At 44.4% G+C, this 12,172-nt stretch overlaps 1 protein-coding gene across 4 annotated transcripts in view; it reads left to right on the forward strand.

Moving 5' to 3' along the window:
- Positions 1–12,172, forward strand: part of BCL3 (BCL3 transcription coactivator) — a 397,081-nt gene that overhangs the window by 236,800 nt on the left and 148,109 nt on the right. The window lies entirely within an intron of this gene.

The following is a 12,172-nucleotide window of genomic DNA, read 5'->3' on the forward strand; positions in this document are numbered from 1 at the left end:
TGGGTTTTTTTGTTCATCCACAACTCGCACATACCACAACTGCATACCACTCTACTAGTTACCTTTACATAGGCAAAACATGTATGCACAATACTGGCAAGTGTGTGTTTGTTTGTGTGCGTGTGTGTTTGACTACTCTGTAGCCATGCATACACATGTGTTATGTCTTTTAACTTGCTGCACACCATGGTAGTCATCTGTGGTGAGTGGAGTCTACAAATTATTACATAGGAATAGATAGTCAAGAACGACTACAGTTGGGTATGTTATTTTCCTGTGCCACTGTTGAGCAGTGACACAGAAGTGGCCGCCGGGTGTATGTCCATACCTATCATTCCCTCACCCAAAGTCCATGATCCCCAGGGTATATTTGCTTAGCCATCATTCCCCACCCCAAACTCCACATACACAACAACCATCCCTTCTCTGGTGAACTGATTAAGATTTAAATGTTATAAAACAAGAGATGCTTCTGTTTTTTGTACACGTCAGTTCCTTTGGAACCCTTCTGTGTCACAAAGGGTGTTCAGACATATATCTAGCTATAGCTGTGTCTGTGTATATGTATGTATATATATGTGTGTGTGTGTGTGTGTGTATATATGTATATGTACATATGTACACAAAATGACTGTCCCATTTGTTTTCAGTACTGTGGAATGCCTGTAGTAAGATGTGTATTATAAAAACCATGAAACATGTATACAACCCAGATGGCTTAGTGGTAAGTCCAGTGACCTCGGTGTGCATGGTCCAGGGTTCAAGACCTGCAAGGCTTGTTGATAATGTCATTTAGGACTGAATAAGACACTTTTAAGCAGTTGTACGCATGTGTAAATGTGTTTTTGCGACAGTAAGCAGCGGGTACACACAGGTACAAGACATGTACAACTCGCAGTACACTTGAAATGCCCTTCTTTGGCAAACCTGCTGATGTCACCCACCTAGAAATACACGTCTGGGACTGCTGTAACCCAGTAATCTCTGTAGCACTTCCTGTAACTGCATAATGCTGTAGTGTGATAAACTAGTTTGGTAGGTGTTCTAATCCCAGACATGCTAACTGTTTGTGTGTGTGTGTCTGTCTGCCTGAGAAGGAAACAATGCTTTTTAGAGTATGCACACTCTGTACAATTCACATACTCACCTTTGGCAATCCTGCTGATGTCACCCACCTAGTAATACACCTCTGGGACTGCTGTAACCCAGTAATCTCTGTAGTGCGTACTGCTGGAGTGTGATTTAGAACTGTGGTAGGGATCCTTCCACAATCATGGCAGTTATGCATGTTTTCTGTGTGTTTCAATGTCTGTGTAGGGAGCAATGCATTATACCCTACTCACTTGCAAGACATTTACAATGCTGTACTTTGGTACTCCTGCTGATGTCTTACCTTCTAAAATACACCTCTGGGGAACAAGTTCCCTAGTAATCCTTGTGGTGTGTCTTATAACATCTCCATGCAGTAGTGTGATATAGATCTTGGTCATGGGTTCTATACCCACACAAGTCAGTTGTGGACATGTGTGTGTCTCACTGTCTGTTTTGTGAGCAATGCATTTTGGGCTACTCACTTGCAGGAAATCTGAAATGCCCTACTTTGGTAAACCTGCTGATGTCATTCCTTGTGAAATACACCATTGGGGATGGAGTAGCTCATTAATCTCCGTAGCGCATGCTATATCAGCGTAATGCTGTAGTGTAATAAACTAGTTAGGAGTTCTATTCCAAGACATGGCAGGTGTGTGTTTGTGTGTGTTTGACAGTGAGAGTCTGTGTGGAGGTGGCTGTGAGTGTCTAACCACTGGACATGTTGAGGAGCGGGTTTTGTAGTTTTCCTATATGGTGGCCACATTATATGTCACAATGTCCACCTCACGAGGTTTACAGATTTCAATCAGCCAAGAGACTGGGTTGGCAAGCCATACTCCTACATCTGGCAAAAGGCCTGGTGAACAAAGTAAGCAACCCTACTATTACCCAGAATACGGTCTGAACCCATGTGTCATACACAAACACACTTGCCTAGAATATCCAGCTATGTTGCTAGTACCCTGCACATTGTTGACAGATAGCAGGCATGGTGTAATTGCAGTGGGCCGCAGAGGGCATGGCACCCTGTCCAACAGTACAATAGGCACATAATTGCGGACAATGCGCCTTCACTATGTTCCCCACTGGATGCCTGCAACATATGTGGTGCCATCAAACGTGATCCACAAAGGACAGACAATGTCTTAAACACATGCCCTGTATGGACAGATGCCACTGACACCAGGGAATACCTGTATCATGCTATCAGTGCAGGTGCAGGGTCAACCTGCTGTCTATTAGCAGGTCCTGCTACACCAGGCCAGTATTGGCACAAGCCAGTATTGGCACAGCTAATGATAACAGTCAGTGTACACAACATGTGCCAGGCAAACCAGGTACACTTAAACATGTCACTGTACATTATTGTGAGACTTGCAGGCATTGTCCATGTCAAGGACTGTCAAACACAGACATGGCATGCATTGCAAAGCAATGGCCACACACAATGGTAACCAGGATGACAGGACAGTTCATACAATACCCATATGTGTGGGACATTGCAGACACTGCACCCCTGAACCACACTGCAGACCATCGTCAGGTGGCCTGATGCCATGGATTACCCCTCACCCAGCCTTGTACACCCATCTTGCACAGCCAACCACTACACACCCATGAAGCAATGCACACATGCATGTCAGTACTGGCATCTTGTGTCTGCGTGTGGGGTGTGATGTTCCCAACCACAGTCACACCCAGTATAACTCCCATTGGCATACTGACTGATGTCAGACATGTTCACATGCCCTAGCCCATAGATCCTCAGGATATCTTCTGTGATGCATGTAATACCTGTGCATTACTGCAGTGTGGCAAACTAAGTAGTTAGGAAGTGTATTTGTGAGCCTGCCAAAGTATGCCAATGTGTCTGAGTCCCTTAGAGAGTGTGGTTGTGTTGACAATGACATCTGTTCATGTGACCAACCATGTGTGCTACACCTAATGTATATCTACTATATCTCTGTTGCAGATGTCGCTCACCAGCACACATATATGTTCTTACAGCACACCAACATGTCAGCTATGTGGCACATGGAGTAACTGTATGTACTTATAATAGTAATGGCTAGTCAGTCAGGTGTTTGAACCCCTGTACTGGTAGGTGTGTGACAGACGATGCTTAGGTTTTAGTCTCCCAGACCTTCTCTGATGTACTTTGCCTCTGTTTGTCCCTCCCACACACTCTCTGGTTGATGTGGAGATGTATACCTGCTCTGCAGCAGCTTGTGTTTCGTAAGTGATGGTCATGATCAGGTGATGGCCTATGCACCTATTGCAGTCCTCCTCTAGCTGATTGAATGTGGAACAGCTGTGGTGACATTCTTATAGCCAATTGCATGGAAACACAGTACAATATCTAGGAACATCATGTCGGTGTCTGCCCATGACAGTCGCTGTGAGTGGAACCTGGATCTGGTGTTTGGTAAACAGCATCACAGATGATATCTGGATATTCCTCAAACAAAATACACAGTGGAAAATAGCCTAAAGACAGGAGGGTGATGTGCCAGACATGACTACAGCATGTAAGTGTAGCTATGCTTCATTGAGACTACTGCCAGTTAAACAGGTTATGTGTGGTAATGGCTAGTCTGCGTGTTTTAATAACTGACAAGACAGAGCTCTGTTTGTGAGGAAACCCCATCTGTAGGGTCATCTGTGGACTGGTCAGTGTGTGGAACCATTTGTTTCTTGTGTTACTCACAGAAAACACATCTGTGAACTGCAGAAGCATAGTGTGAGGATTGCAGTCCGTACATTGTGACAGTGATGACAGTTACTGCCATCGCATCCCTGATTGGACTTACGTCACATGAAACAGTGGTATGACAGTCACTGTCTGAGGTTATCACAGTAACATGCCAATAATGGGCCACTGCTCATAGCTGCAGTCACAAGTCATCTACGCTTTGTAAAGATGTCATGCAGTATATATGCATGTGTTGTGCTCCCTCTGCAAATGTATGACATCTGTTGTGTCGGGTTGATGGTCATATCTATGCATGCTGTTATAAGTAATCCTGAATGCTGTTGACTATTACTAAGCCATATCTGTGTTAAAACTGCAACACCATAGACTGTATGGGATTGGAGGTCCCAGCGGAACCACCTGTCCCACTTCAGCTGGCCATGGCACTGGGTACCAGCACATCTGGGGCCCAGCCTTGGACCTCCACCTCTGTTGGCTCTGCACCACCTTCTGGTGGAACCACCACTAAGCTTGGGGCTTGTCCCCCCTGGGAGCAGGTCCAGACAGGAACTTGTCAGCCATCGTACAGTCCAGGATGTGGTGTGTAGGGGGCTCAATAAGGGGTTTCGAGGCCAGCTACTCCAGCTCGAGGGCAGAGTGTAACATTTAGAGGGTGAGCCTGCCCCTCCTAGACAGCCCCCAGCACAGCCATCTCTGCGGCTGTGAAGGTGCAGTGGTGGCTGGCCATGGGTGGGGACCTCCATCCCACTGTTACCATTTGGGGGCTCATGGGCTTGTCCAAAATGTATCCCCCCACATGTGTCATATACCGCCCCTGTATGCTGTCTTGTCTGTCATCCTAACCAACCTATCTTCCACAAGCATACCTACTCTCCTTCCCCAACATCCCACTCTCACCTTACAAAAATGGAAAGAAAAGGCCAATCTGCTCCCAGAACAACTTTTGCCTCATACATAGCTGTCCATTTCACACTTGTGTCCACTGGACACATGCAACCTTTTTAATTTGCATCACAACATACTACTGTTGTCCTCACCCCTCTCTCAGGCACACAATCCTGGTATGCACATGACTCCTAAAGGTTCCACGTACATGTGATGCAGACAACCCCATTGTACACACGACACTACCGGTCCCTCTATGGTTACCCCATTTAACTTTTTAATCATGATGATGTCGCACACAGCACCTTGCAAGACTGCTGTTCTCACATAATAATTGGACAGGAACTGTTTTGTTAATGTAAATGAAATGCACAAAGTAATGTATTCGGGAAATGTACAAATGTTTGCATCTATTAATGACACGTCTGTCTGAGAGAGTCTTGATATTAAATAGAACAATGCCACTACATAATACAGGAGTTGCTGGTGTTTCCCTTTTCATTCTTTTTAATGCTTTGTTGTCACATGGTATGTTCTTGATATATCTTTATATATCTAGATCTATGTATGTATCTATATCTGGACATAAACACACACACATACATCTACATGATGGAATACATTTCCTATACTGTTGAATGACTGTGCTAGATAATATGTTTGTGATAACATCCAATGTCTGTATATCTGCCATGGCTTAGTGCTTAATCACATTGGTTGTGGTGTGCAGGGTCCTGGTTTTGAGCCTTGCAGAGGCTGTTAATTTTGTTGCTGGGCAGAACATGGGCCGTTGGATACATAGTGATTAAGGCACTTTTAAGCAGTTGTGAGCTGGTGTGCGCGGGTTTGCGTGACAGTAAGCAGTGGTTACTTTGGTTACAGGTCCTTGCACTCATTTAACTTCTTGATTGCTTAACCTGTGTAGGCACTGCTTACCCCTGCACAAACAGGCTGTAACCTGCTCACTGCTGCTTAAAAGTGCTTACTCCCGTTTACCCCCACGTTAATTTCTTTAAAAGAAAAGGAAAAAGGGGTAATAGAAAGTGATGAAAAAGCGGCACAAAGAAGGAAAGACAGTAGGCAAGGTAGCTAGGGGTGTGCAGGAAGGCTGTAGGGAAGGTCCATAGCTGTCCATTTCTTCTACAGCAACGGATGTGCATATGCAATAAATTCCGCAGTATATTTGGACATACTCACAACCCTGAGAGATGGGTGAGGACAACAATAGTATGTTGTGATGCCAATTAGAAACATTTACATGTGTCCAGACGACACATGTGTGAAATGGACAGCTATGTATGGGGCATGATTTTTTGCAGGAACAGATTGCCCTTCTTTTCTTTAATTTTAGGTGAGAGTGGGATGTTGTGGAAGGAGATTAGGTATGATCGGGGAGGATAGGTTGGGTAGGATGACAGACAAGACAAAGAAGATGCGTACAGGGGCGGTATATGACATGTGGGGGGAAACACCTTGGACAGGGAGGGGTGTTTGGAAGTCGCAAGCCCATGAGCCCACAAATGAATACAGTGGGACTGAGGTCCCCACCCATGGGCAGTCACCACTGCACCTTCACAGCCCAGAAGCAGGCTGTGCTGCGGGCTGCATGGGAGGGGCAGGCCCACCCAATAGTTGCACCACTCTGCCCTCAAGCTGGCATAGGCAGTTTCGAATCTCCCTGTGGAGCTCCCTACGCACCACTGCTCGGACCGTACCATGGGTGACAGGTTCCTGTCCGCTCCTGCTCCTGGGGGGACCGAGCCCCATCCCCTCTGGCGGTTCCACCCACAGGTGGTGCAGGGCCAACGGACGAGGAGGTCCCAGGCTGGGCCCCAGATGTGCTGATGCCTGGTGTTATGGCCAGCTGAGGTGGGACAGGTGGGTCCGCTGGGACTGGCCTTCCCATTTCAGCTATGTTGTAGCATGTTTAAGGCAGATATGGGTTAGTAATAGTCAACAGCATTCACGATTAATTATAACAGCATGCATAGGTATTCCCATTACCCAGGGCACCAGATATAACATAGTTGCAGAGCAGGCAGAACACATGCATATATGGGTAAACAGTGGCCAGTAAAACAACATGCAGGTTTCATTGATGGAAACAGGCCACCAATATGGGAGTATTTTAACATGGCACATGCATAGAAACAGATGTGAATATTTATAAACCGATAGGACATATGTCCCAACATAGGTTAGGAGTGTAGACATACCAAATGAGTTGTGTAAATTGGTTATTTTTGCACATATGGTAGGGGTGAGAGAGAGAGAGTTCAATTAACAACTAATAAATCCTTGTAGTTTTCACAACATTCATAGTCCCTACAGTGGTCTGTCCCTTACATGTATTATTACACTACCGAATGGCGTTATATTGTACAATGGTATGTTTGTAGATTAGTATGTACGGAACCTGTGTCTTACGTACAATCTTGACAAGATGCAGGTGTTAATGCAACATGTTTTCAGACTGCTGACTACTGTCATACACTTTGGGTCAGATGCTGGGATGACAGGTATGTTTGCATGTACATTCTCTGACTCTTTACATGTCTGACTATCAGTTATATGTCATTTACAGCTGCCTAAATTTCTTGGATCATCACACTAATTTGTCAGGGGAACAGGGCAAAAGGCAGGTGATGTGGGCCATTTATCAGGACATACTGGGCAGATTGGAACAGTTGAGGGGTATGAATATGCATACCACTTTCTATTTGAGCATTTTAGCATAATCTGTACAGTTGTTAAGTGTATATATGCATGCGGCTTTCTCACTGAACATTCTAACAAACTGTGCAGTTGTGTGGAATGATTATGCATACAACTCACTGGCGCTCCTGGGATCTAAAGCCCTGCTGTGTGTGACAAAAGCATTACAGTTTAGATCACTGTACACTATGCTATCAGGCAATTGTTGTGACACTTTCCAATGTATTTAGTCTAATATGACTGACCTGTTTGTATTTCTGACATTGTTATACAGCACTTCATACACATTTTATCTGCATACCACAGTGTGGGTAACACTGCTTACTACAACAGTACTATTTAATAACTGCAACAGTACAACAACATATGACTGCAGAGTAAACAGAAGCAATGCAGGGGTTGCACCTTTATTCACAGCAACAGTACTATTTAATAACTGCAACAGTACAACAACATATGACTGCAGAGTAAACAGAAGCAATGCAGGGGTTACACCTTTATTCACAGCATATTACACAATTCTGTATACTGGTACAACACTTTCTGAGGCTCTTACATTTATTTGTTATGACAGTACATGCAGGCTATTTACTAACCTGCCTCGCAACACATCCTTTGCAGCCTAGCATCATAGGCTTGCTGGTTTGCAGCACACTCATCTGCAGCTGTCAGAGAAGTACAGTGATATTTAGCCATACCTATCCATAGTATACACAAGCTAGGCAATTATTAATTACGTAAAGGAAGGAGTACTTACTCAGTTCTGGGGCATTCTGCATCTGCCTTGCTTCCTGGATCCATTGTTCCAGGATATCCCCCCTCCGCCGCTTCAGGTCTGCATGATGGTGCCTGACCTGATCACCAGTCCGGGGGATACCTGTGGCACTAGTGAGGTCACGAGCAAAACTGTCCCAGGCCTCCATTTTGTACTGCAAGCCCTGGTACTGGTCCTGCAGTAGTCTCCTGTCATGGTGCTTTACCAGGAGCCATACCATAAATTTGGACTCCTGGATGCCTCAGTGCTGCACTCTAAAGTGAGTGCCTTGTCTCACTCCAGCCATTCTGCCTGCAGGGGGATGCTACAACTAGTTATGAGCCATATTTGCTCCTCTTCGGTTTAAGTAGGGCCAGATTCCTGCACTTTTCCATAATTGGCCAGTTTTGAAAAGGCTAAGCTATGGGCACACCTGCTTACTTCAGGTTGGCACTGCTTAAAGAGGTGTACCTGTGGGCATATTGCATTGGCTTCCCTACACATTGCTTACAATTACTTAGTTGGGCTGTGCTGCGGTTAGCATTGCTTATTGGTTATCTAGCATTTTATTTGCCTTTTGTCAATGATGTCTTATTCATTACAGGTTATATATGTGTCTGGTATTCATCATTCATGTGTACATACACTGTATGGGGTCCTGGGGACTTCATATATTTATTACAGTGACACCTCAACTCTATTTTACTGCAGTACTCCAATTCACATATTTATGATCTGTGACAGGTTATAGCACATTACACTGTACATATATTCAGTTCACATATTTGATTTGATTTCCCTGTTGTGAGGATTAGTTTGCTGATACCTCCTTTATATCTATTGCTATCATGGTATAGTGGTTTACTGCTATGACTGTGATGTACAGGGTACTGAGTTCTAGCCTTGCAGAGGCTGATTATTTTGTTGCTGGCCAGAACACGAGCTGTTGAGTACAGAGTGATTAAGGCACTTTAAAGCAGTTGTGAGCAGGTGTGCGCGGGTTTGCACAGAGCTAAGCAATGCTAATCTCTGGTTACAGTTTCTTACACTCAGTTAACCTCTGCATTGCTTCACCAGTGGGATACTTGCATACTGATGCCTGAACAGGCTTACACCTGCTTGCTCCTGCACTTGCAAATACACTGCATTTGGTGTTTGCATCTGACACTCACACCCCTGGGTGGGGGTGAGGACTACGATAATACCGTCTGATGCCTATTACATTGGCTTACATGCTTACAGTGGGGTGTTGCGACCATGAATTCATAGATGTTGTGTAGTGCGTTATGCAACGACACATATGGTCATACCGTACTTAGCCATTTAAACTGGACTGTGCTGCGGTGGGACCCATATTGGGAATGGCTGCCCATTAGGCGTAAACATGCCGGTCATCTGTACAGAATCTGTGGCCTGTCCAGAGTTTGCTTCATACTATTGGTGTGTTCATCTTACAATCTGCACCAGTTCTGGCAAATACCTGGGAACTGACACCATTAAATACAGACAAGTAATTGGGTTTAGTACTCCACATTCTTCAGCCGAGTCATGCTAATGCATACCTATTATTCTATCAGCTTTCTAAGGTTGTAAGTGGACTATGTGCTTTCTGTCCCTATCAGACCTCTCAAACAAGTGGGCAAAAATTTCAACTGAATCATGGACAAGTCAAGAAAAACTCAGGGACAATCAGGGACACTTTTAAAATATTAGTGCTATTAACTTGAAACATTGACAGAATCAGAGCATGTGAATTAATACACATTTTCTGAAGTAAAAGACATTTATAACTCTTAATTATTGTTATTATTCATTAAGTGTAATTCACCAACTTTCCTAAAAAAGTCACTAGTTTTAGTAGGGATTAAGAGGGACAGAGTGAAAATCTGGGTCAAAATCAGGGACAGTTGAGAGGTATGGTCCCTATTTGTTCCCCCAACGGTTTATGTCCTGTCCAGTGGACTTGCTCTTAGGGGTTGAGAGGTATTGGCGTAAGCTCTGCCCATTTTGGAATATTACTTACATCCCTGGGGCGGTCCTAATACAACTGCGCCAGCCAACACCTGCACACCTAGGCCCATAATTGCATACTCATAGTTCCCCACCTGCCCCTCCTCTACAGCACTCATCCTTACTGTGGGTGCAGGTGGAGTCTAACCACGCCATTACACACTGCCCACTCTCCGAGTGTCAGGACCCACGTCATACGTTGTGTCAACCCATGGATTATCAGGCTTGCACAACCTACTGGTCCATGTACGTCTACAGCCTGGTTTGATGAATCATTACAGGGACTGACTCCAATGATCAGTAATTTTTGGGGTGTCCCAAAAGGGACATTGATGTCTTTGTTTCAAGATTAGATTTGGCAGGTCTCTCCCACTGGTAGTATCCTGCCTGTGGTCTGGGAAGCAGTGGTGTGTTTACTTTTATTGTGAGTCTGTATGTTTCACCGGTCTAGCTGGGGGGTGGGTTGATGCTACATGTTACACATTTGTTGATTGGACCCCTCACCCCCATATTCACGGCCTGTGAACATATGTAATTCATAACTGCTGTATCATATCCTAGCTATATACATGTGTATATTTACACACACACACATATATATATATGTATATATATATATATATATATATATATATATATATATACATGTATATATTTATATATTGCTGTCTATATATATATTTATATATATATATATATATATATATTTATATATATATATCAAACGACATATGGGTGTATGGGTGTCTGCATATGTATATATCTATATGTGGGTATGTATATATGTATTCTGTCTCTGTATGTATACATTTGTACTACAGAGAGGGAGAGGTATATCTCCATGTAGCTATGGGTAGATATACAGACACATACCTCTACATATATACATCTACATCTGGTTATTCCATTCCTTGCCATGTAGATTACACTTTGCTGCAGTGGGACTCGTAGCTGGTATGGCTGCCCATTGGGTGACGCCTCTGCCCAATGAATACATTTGCTTACATCCCTGGGGCTGTCCATATAGACCCACATCAGCCAACACCTGCACACTTATACCCATAACTAGCTACCCATAGTTCCCCCCACCTTACTCTGGGTGCTGGTCGGCTCTGAACACACTACTACATGCTGCCCACTCTCCACTTCACAGGACCCATGTCATACGCTCTCTTGACCCATGGGTCATCAGGCTTTCCCACCCTTGTATTCTGGGTATGTACACACCCCGGCCAAAACGGTTGGCGTATCACCTTCCTTGGGTTATATGTCAATTTTTGGGGTGTCCCACAAGGGACGCTCCTGTCTGTGTTCCAAGATTAGATTTCACAGGTGCACTGTGAACCCCCCCGGTTGTATCCTGCCTGTGGTCTGGGGAGCAGTGGACTATTTACATTGTTTGCAGGTTTGTGTGTATGTTTCCTCTGTCCAGCTGTGGGGGGGGGGGGGTCATGCTACGTGTTACATCTTTCTTGCTTGGGCCCCTCACTTCCATTGGCATAGCCTGTGAACATATGTCATTCTTGTGTGCTGTTTCCTATCATAGCTGTATATATGTGTATATCTACGCACACACAGACACACACACATATACATAGATATACATATATATATATATATATATATATATATATATATATATATATGGGTTCCAAACACTAGATTGAATTTTCACTAATTTGGAATAGTGCATGGAATGCTCACTGCAGCAAAAGTGCACTTACGCGAAGTTCAATACAACGACCGGATGTTGTACTGAACTTCCGTGCAGTACTCATGGACCTTAGGGTTAGGGCACAGGTCATAGTATGGGCTATCCCCTTACCATGACCCGTGCCCTAATCCTAAGGTCCATGATGACTGCAGCACAGTGAAGGACATAGCAATGTCCTCCACTATGGTGTGATAGTCACGAACCTTAGAGTTAGGACATGGGTTAGGGTAACGGGATAGCTTTACTAACTATCCCCTTACCCTAACCTGTGCCCTAACCCTATGGTCCT

The sequence above is a fragment of the Protopterus annectens genome, chromosome 8.part0 (assembly GCF_019279795.1).
Source record: "Protopterus annectens isolate FY-2018-M chromosome 8.part0, PAN1.0, whole genome shotgun sequence".
NCBI lineage: Eukaryota > Metazoa > Chordata > Ceratodontiformes > Protopteridae > Protopterus > Protopterus annectens.